The sequence below is a fragment of the Silene latifolia genome, chromosome 6 (genome assembly GCF_048544455.1).
Source record: "Silene latifolia isolate original U9 population chromosome 6, ASM4854445v1, whole genome shotgun sequence".
NCBI lineage: Eukaryota > Viridiplantae > Streptophyta > Magnoliopsida > Caryophyllales > Caryophyllaceae > Silene > Silene latifolia.
The window spans coordinates 123,712,280-123,721,420 of record NC_133531.1 but is presented as its reverse complement, the minus strand read 5'-3'; the positions used below and the strand labels follow the sequence as shown (position 1 = coordinate 123,721,420).

Genomic DNA, 9,141 nt, shown 5'->3' with positions numbered 1-9,141 from the left:
ATATCCACAACCTCACCAATACCTCTCAAAGTAATTCTAGCAAGTCTTCTATTGTTGGTCAAAGTTCTTTCAATTTCGTGATCAATGGGTAACAAGTTACCTTGTGATCTTCTAGACATGCAAAATATCAGACAACTCGAAAACAATTAGAACAAACCTTGTGGAGTTTTACTTCCCCAAGGCAAAGAAAGACACAACTAAAAACAATCAAAGAAAATCAAATCAAGTTAACACCGTCCCCGGCAACGGCGTCATTTTTTGGTCGGGACTATATTTTCGGTTACTTGTCGTTAGGAGTTACCTAGACCAAAACAGTATTTATAACTTCAGAAACTACTCTACTATTAGTAAAGAGGTAAGTAAAGGTCGGATCCCAAGGGACGGGTATTGATTTAGGATTTTCGATTGCAAATGGTCGTGTCTAAGGGTGTCACAATTTGGGTTGAGATAAGAGATCACTAAACTAAATAACAATGTAAATGAACAAGCAAGATGATTAAAATGAGATATAAACAATTGATTAAAAGCACTAGGGTGTCATGGGTTCATAGGGGATTCATGGGATTTGATCATACAAACATGTTTTCAACTAGATGCAAGCAATTATTGTTGTGATGGGATCGAGTTAGTATATATCTTACAATCCCTAGGAAGGTTTGGGTCCCGGAGCCGAATCGATTAGATTGTACAACACCTACAAGTCGAGTTAATCCTCCCTATCCAACTATATGCATGCTTTAATGAGACTCGAGTTGGTTTATGTCTTACAAGTCTTATTGAAAAGGTAAGTGATGGGTAACAAATGCAAGGATTCATAGGCTCGCATTTCATCAAACATAACATGTGCATAAGTTAAAATCACAACAAGCAAGCAAATTAATTATGAAAGCATATTAGATTAAGAATGAATCAATCCCCATGTTGGTTTTCCCTAATTCCCCATTAACCTTACTTAAGATGACTACTCACTCATTATCAAGTTTAACATGCTAACAAGGTTGTCAATCATACTAGCAAGACAAAACATTATGAATAAATGAAGATGATTAACAATAATTAAAAAGGGATTAAGAGAATTATACCAAATTATGATTCCAAAATAATAAGCAAAGAATAATAGAAGTATTCGATGATTGATTGAAGGTTGTCAATCCTCCAAAATAAACCCCAAATAATCTTCAATTACCCAAAATAAATGATGAACAATAGAGATTAAGGAAATGAGATTTGTATTAATGCTTAATTAAGAGTTTATTACAAGATTAAGAAGAGATTAAAGTTGGACTAAATAACCTAAAAAGAACATGATAATCTAATTAGTACAATGGGGTATTTATACTAAGGATTAGGTACATAAATTAGGGTTACTAAGGGCTTAAATGACGATTAAGACCCTTAAGAAAATTTGAGGAAGTGCTCCTCTCGAAGGAGATGCTCATCTCTGCTTTGCTAGTCTTCTTAGAATATGCTCATCCTGAGCGGCTTGAGGGAGGGACGGTCTGCAATGTAGAGGAATCCGAGCGGATTGGCGAGGACGACGCTCGGATTGTTAAGGGCCAGGATGAGCGTCTTGACCACGGGACGCTCGGATTGTTGCAGGCCAGGACGTTCGTCCCGTGCACTGCGACGCCCGGATCAGCAGCCAGTCACATCTTCTTCTTTTCTTTCTCCAACACTCCCCAAGGATCTTGTTGGAGATGCAAGGATATTCCCATCATTGCGCATTTACTTCATTATTTACATAGGCCTTCTATTCTTGTCTTCCTTTTGATGCTTGGTCATTAGATTCGATCAATTTAGCTCCATTTTGCCATGAAAATGCAAGGTTCTTACTCCTTTCCTACCAAGGGATCAAAACCTCAAAGAATATGCAAAAAGAAAGACTAAAGATAGTAAATGACCCAATTATGCACTAAAATGCATAGGAACGAGGCTAATTCGGGGATTAAATATGCTCTAAAATGAGTCACATCAAATATCCCCAAACCGAACCTTTGCTCGTCCCGAGTAAAGAGGTGACAAAACTAGGACCCTTATTTAAACTAACCTACTAATATAGCCGATATGAGACAATTAGCGGGTCTCACTCCGCCCCTTCAACTCACAACAAGACAACCATGGGGTAGGATGCCTTCTTGCAAGGCAAGCTGGGGTTTGCCAAAATAGTGATACATCCAAGCATTAAAGCACACAAAACAAGTAATGGATGTATCTACAAAAGAATAGCCACTTTCCTCATCTAAGTGGCGGAAATTATCTAAAGGGGAAGAAATTCAAGGGTACACATTCCATCATAGATACGGTTTCTTCGAACTACTAAGCCTAGAAGGATACCAATAAATCACCTCCAAGTTGTGTCAAGCTAGGTTACCTTTGTCCTCAATCGTTAAATGCTTTCGTGAAGAGTAGACTTCCTATGGTGTTAGAAACACTGGAGGATTGCGGAATTCCTCTTCTTGTCTAGACAAGAAGAAGAGTTATCCCCTCTCTACCATGAACAAAAGTGGATATGATGGAAAAGGGATCAATAGATTTTGAGTTTCATGTGGGAGTTTGCTTTTGTTGTTGTTTTTTCCCCCAATTTCTTGTGGCATTTGACATTTGAGAACACTTTCTTTGATGTTTGTTGGCATTTTCAATACTTGACAATTTTCAACTTTTTGCCTTTCTATTTGAACATTTTCAAAGTCACCCCATTTGTAGTGAGGGTGCTTATAATTGAAGCTTTAGAAGTCTATTTTTTTTGCTCTTCTTTTCATTTGATGTATTTGCAAACTTTTTGACTTTTCATTTCAATTCTTGAACTCAAATTTTGAACAATTTTTATGCCCATTCCCTTTGATGACAAAATGAGGTAGAACATGGATGATGGATGGTTGCATGGTTTCAAGGGTTCCCTTGGAATAAACGGTAGCCAAGGAGTTATCACACCACTAGGTACTCTTGACTAGGCCTTAATCCATGGGTCAAAGGATACTAGCATGACACATCCTAGGGTGTTTTATAAGTATTATAACAAGCAAAGTATTAAGAAGAAAAAGTATCTACAAGGGCCTTATATACACTTGTCAAAATTACTAAATAGACGGTTTCACAAACTTTTTCCTAAATGCAACTATATGCCATGATGCAACTAACCTTTATACAACCTAATGCATATGATTCTACCAACTAGTATGCCAAATAATCTAAATGCAATCCTAAATTCACATTGTTTATACTGCATCAATCAAAATAAAGCCACATAGTCATCAACATAAAGAGGAAAAAGGAGATTGGAAAGATCATACCATGCGGTCTTCTATATCCTCATGTCTCCGATGTGTCGTAGTCGATCAATGTGAAAAAGGATGAACAAACACAATATATATACAAACAATATATACAAGACTACACTATAAAGGAAATGAACATGTTTTTGGATTTTTCAATTTTTCAAATTTTTATGTATTTTTTCGAAATTTTTCAATTTTTGTTTAAAAAGTCAAGTTAGAATTTCCGATCCCCACACTAGTATGGGCATTGTCCTCAATGGCCAATAGGATAGGAAATTATGCAATTTATATGAAAATGCATGATTTCTAGACTAAATGCAAACTAAACTACATGATGCATGGGTTTTTGTTATGGTGGAGAGCATAATTTAGATTAGCTCCCAATGCATATGCATAAACTTCCCCAAACCAAAATGGACACTATTTCTAATGTCAAAAATTTTGGGGGAGTTCATGCACAAAAATGCAATGCATGAAACTAGAATTTGTCATTTTGGATTTTGAAAATGGGAAAAATAAAATGAACACCTCAATGGAACCGAGGTGTTAGTCCTCTAATGGTGCTAGGACTCCATAAATCAGGATCAAGATAAAAAGAAGTTATAAGAAAAAAAAGAGAAGTAGACAAACCATAAAGGAGGTGTACGAATATAGGAACCTCCCAAGAGTTTGCTAGTCCTCAATCCTCGCCCATGGCATCATCATCATCATCATCAACCTCCTCGCTTGAGGCATCATCAACCTCCATGGATGTGGAGTCATCACCACTCTCACTTTCACTTCCTTCTTCTTCCTCTTCATTCTCTTCTTCTTCTTCACCTTCTTGCTCATCACTCTCATCAACAACCATCTCCTCTTCACCCGATCTACCACCTCTAGAAGTGCTAGGAAAGAAGACCTCCTTATCCGCCCAACTAGGCAAATGGCAAGATGGATCGAAAAGTCCTTACCTAGCAAGATGTAGGAGCGGAGGATATTGTGCTTTGTAAGCATCGACTCTATCTTCATAAGCTTGTTTATACATTTCCTTCATCAATAGAGTCAATTAGTCGTTTCCCGCCTTAGCATTTTCGGGTTTAAACTCGTGGTAGGTTAATGGGTAAGGTGAGGTGATAATGGAGGAGGAGGGCTTGGCAACTTCTTCCCCTTGGTGTTGAATAATATATTTGGCTTCCTCGGAGAGTGGGAGAAGGTAATTCGGCCTATGAATATTCAAATGACTAATCTTTCTAGGCAATGTAAAGGATTTAGCATCATTTGTCAACCACCCAAATTTGTTATCAAGAGTATCATTCTTGACCCATTTGAACTTTTGAACCATGGTGCACAAATCAATGATATGACCTCCCTTTACCGGTGTATAAGTCACTAATCCTCCATTGTTAATAAAGGCCGTGCCTTCTTTGCCACAATCAACATTGAGCCACCTTTCAATCAAAAGTCGTAAAGCGTTGTATGGCTTGGTGAACTCTCTTCCAATGTTCAAAGTCGACTCGCGAAGAATAAAGTCAAGTTCGGTAAGATGATTTGTACCTTTCCTAGCTATCAAGGTATGCCCAATAACCTTATGCCATACTCTTATGCCCGAATGATGGACTAAAAGAGCACGTCAATCATGGTAAGATGTGAATTCTTTTCTGTAAATGGCCTTCCATAAAGGAGCGGGGTCATACTTGGTAGGCTTCTTTGTGTAAGTCGGGTCATCACTAAGGACAAATATTTTACCAAACTCTCCATAAGACAAACATCTATCAACATTCTCAAGATGGAACTCAATATTGGTTCGGGTCTCCACCTTGGTGACTTTCAAAGAGCTCAAAAACTCTAAGGTGAGGGAAGAGTAGGTCAATTCTTGCATTTCAAACAATGTACTCAATCCCATAGACTCGAAAAAGGTCTTTGTTTGCTCTAGGACACCCAATTTCGACAAAGTCCTTTGACAAATGAACTTGGTGGGCAAAATAGTTTTCTTAGCAAAGGAAATAAATTTCTTCCTATGGGAGTCGGAAGTGAAAATTACCTCCGGATAATCGGCTAGTTGTTCAACAACCGGAGTAGTAGAAGTAGTAGCTTCCATAGGAGGATTTTGCTCTTGAACTTCCAACCTTGTATTATGAACTACCAATGCCTTTGATGCTTGAATAGCTTGAAGAGCTTGTTGTCTCTTAGAAAGGTTCTTCTTTTGGGGTGCCTTACTTCCACCTTTTGTTCTTGCCATGCTCCTTTATGTAGTAACACCAAAGATAAGCTTGATTTCTTCAAATTTCAATAAAACCCAAATCGGTTTAGGATAGTGGAATGTTGCCTTGTATCCCAAAAATCGACTCAAACTTTGAAGATGTTGGTGTTTTAATCACTTGTTGTTGGTAAAGGAGTGATTTAATTTGATTTTGAGGAAGTTTGAATTTGATTTGGGTGATTTTGGTTGAGAAATTTGATGTTGGTTGATGGAGAGAATGAGGGTTTTGAGGTTTTGGGTAGTGTTTATGTTTGAATGAATGAAAGGAATTGGGAAAGTTGGGTTTTAAAACCCGTTGGATTTGAAAACCAGAGGGGGAGACGAGCGGATAGGCGTCGGGACGAGCGGATTTTGCTGCAGATTTGGTTCAGGAAAAATCGCTCTGGGACGAGCGTCTTATCAGCAAGACGAGCGTCTTCTTGTAATGGGACGAGCGTCCTAAATTGGAGACGCTCGGATTCCTTTCCAGGGAGAAATCCAAAAATTTGCCGGTGAAAATACGAGCGGACTTCCTCTGGGACGACCGTCCTGGCTGAGACGAGCGGATTCTCTGGTGGGACACTCAGATTCTCAGTCAGACCCAAAATTTGTTTTTCCCAGCTTCACAAGACGAGCGTCTTTGACCCTGGACGCTCGGGTTTTCTTCAGGACGAGTGAATCCTCGTCGGGTCGCTCGGATTGTCCCTCTGCCACACGGATTCAGGTCCATCCGTGGGTGCTTCGTAACCCGTGTCATTCTACCCTTCATTTCTTATGATCTTCATTGTGGGGGCACTACAATGGCTCAGATAGCCTAGGCAATCGCTATCCCCACACTAAGGCATAAAACTACACATCAATAAACAATTAAGTCCCTCCCTCACTTCTCACAAAATGATGAAAATCTTGATCAAGGCATAAAACTGTAAATCCAAAAATGCAATACAATAATTAAAATGCAAGTTAGAGAGTTAGAATATTTACAAGTGGTGGTTTGGAGAGGACTCCACCAAACTCTTATCCAATAATGAGATGTCAAGGGCGCATGTTTAAGGTGTTGTTGATGTTGCTCAACACCTTGAAGAAGTAGTCGAAAGCTTGTTCATTGTCATGATAATGATCTTCAATAGACCTTTGCATTTGTTGTTCTTCATGGTGGTCTTAGGTCATAGCATTACCGATATAGGGATTGAATATTTTTTCAAACTCATCTTCCCAAAGACCGCATACTTCGTCTACTTGATCACTAAAATTGTAATGAGTTGATGAAGACAACTCTCCTTCTTTCTTATCTTGGCCAATGAGGCCATCTTCTTCACTTGTCATGGGTGAGCTTTTCAAGCTCTCTTTGTTGCAATTTCCTTGCTCTTTTGATGGAGCATCATCCACTTTTTCTTCCAATGAAATGCCAACTTCTTCTTATCATCTTGCCGGCTATAGTGATCGACCATAAAACATGGCTCATGTAATCGGGGAGCTCTCAGTGTCTTGTCAAGATTGAAAGTGATGGTTACATCTCCCACTTCAAGGGTGAGCTCTCCATGTTTTAAATCGATCACCGCTCCCGTGGTGTGGAAGAAAGGTCTTCCTAAGATAATAGGAATGTTGGAATCTTCCTCCATGTCAACAATAACGAAATCCACCAGGATGAATAATTTGCCAATTCTTACGGGCACATCTTCCCATACCCCTAAAGGTGTCTTTGTTGATCTATCCGCCATTTGAAGCGTGATGTTGGTGCACTTGAGCTCTCTCATTCCTAGCCTATTGCTTACCGAATATGGCATGACATTAACACTTGCCCCAAGGTCACATAAAGCTTTGTTGATTGTAGTGTCACCAATAGTGCATGGAATGGAGAAACTTCACGGATCCTTGAGCTTTGGAGGTGAACTTCCTTGAAGAATAACACTACTCACTTTGGTGAAAGCAATAGTCTCAAGCTTCCGGATGGATTTCTTCTTTGTAAGAATATCTTTCATATACTTTCCATAGGCTGGAACATGATTGATCAATCCCGTGAATGAAATCGAGACTTCTAAGTTCTTCACAATCTCCATGAAATTTCCAAGTTGGTCATCAAACTTAGGCTTAGCTTGACGTATCAGGAATGGAAGTCTAATCATAATAGGCTCCTTCTCTTTGGCCTTTTCTTCATTCTTCTTTGAAACTTCTTGAATGGTGGATTCTTCTTCCCTAGAATTTTGCACAACTCTTTCCTTGTCACTAGTCTCCACAATGTCATTTTCAACTTGCTTCTTTGGCCCTTCATAGCTTGTACCACTCCTCAAGTGGATGACACTCACCGATTCATGTCCTGGGGGATTACTTTGAGGTGGTAATTGCCCTTTTTGTCTTTGAGAGCTAGAAGATGCTAATTGAGTCATTTGGGTTTCCAACATTTTTGTGTGGGCTAGGATGTTATTGATGGTGATGTCTTTTGCTTGGCTATCTTTTTGCATTTGGGTGAAAAATTCTTGTTGGTTCTTTTGCATTTGGAGGACAGCTTTTTAAACATCAAAACCTTGGTCATTGGATTGGTTGTATGGAGTTTGATTTTGATAACCTTGGTTTTGGTTGTAAAAGGGTATTTGATTTTGGTTTCTCATTGGAGGTGGGGTGTATGTTGTTTGAGGGTTTTGAACATTTTGGCATTTTTATGAGAGATTTGGATGAAATTTGTTATTTTCATTGTAATAGTTGGAATAAGGGGTACCACTCTTGTATACTTGGAAAGCATTCACTTGTTCAATTGTTCCCCTACATTCACTTTGGTCATGTCCCAAAGTTCCACAACTCTCACATACTCCACTTGGAATTGATGAAGATTCCACCATGGCATTAACATGTTGCTTAGGTGATTTGGAGGCTTCTTCAAGTTTAGCCATAGCCTTCTCAAACTTCAAGTTGATGGTATCAATATGAGCACTAAGTTGAGCACCCAATTAAGTAATAGAGTCCACTTCATGCTTTCCTCCTCTAGTAGCCTTCCGAGGTCTACTATATTGTGAGTTATGAACCGCCATTTTCTCAATCTTGTGCCATGTTTTATTATCGTCAACTTCGGTGAACATACCATTTGACCTCATGTTGAGAATGTTTCGGGAGTCTTTATAAAGACAATTCCAAAATTGTTTTACCAAGAACCACTCGCTAAGTCCGTGATGAGGACATGAGCGACAAGTTCCTTTGAATCGCTCCCAAGCTTCATACAAAGATTCCTCGTCCCTTTGTTTGAACCCCGTGATTTGGGCTCTTAGCATGTTAGTCTTTTCCGGAGGATAAAACTTTTTGTAGAAAGCAACTGCCAATTTCTTCCACGAGTCAATACCAAGAGTAGCCTTATCATGGCTCATTAACCATTGTTTCGCGGTACCAATCAATGAAAAAGGAAATAAGACCCATCGAATTTGGTCTTGAGTAACCCCGGTTTGAGAAATCGCATCACAATAATCACAAAAAGTCTCCATTTGAGAATGAGGGTTTTCACTAGGCATCCCCCCAAATTGGCTTCTTTCGACTAATTGGATAAATGCGGATTTTGTAATGAAATTACTGGTCAAATGTTGTGGTGTGGGAGTACCATTGGGTAGGTTCTCCTCGGTTGGTACGGAATGTGATGAAAACTTAGGCATTGTGGGTTGATTT

The 9,141-nt window shown here is 39.1% G+C and overlaps 1 non-coding gene across 1 annotated transcript; it reads left to right on the top strand.

The window, feature by feature from the left end:
* The first annotated feature begins 8,649 nt into the window (after positions 1-8,649).
* Positions 8,650-8,756, top strand: LOC141589377 (small nucleolar RNA R71). Its single transcript, XR_012520318.1, has one exon. It is a non-coding gene; the product is annotated as a small nucleolar RNA R71 (small nucleolar RNA).
* The last annotated feature ends 385 nt before the right edge of the window (positions 8,757-9,141 follow it).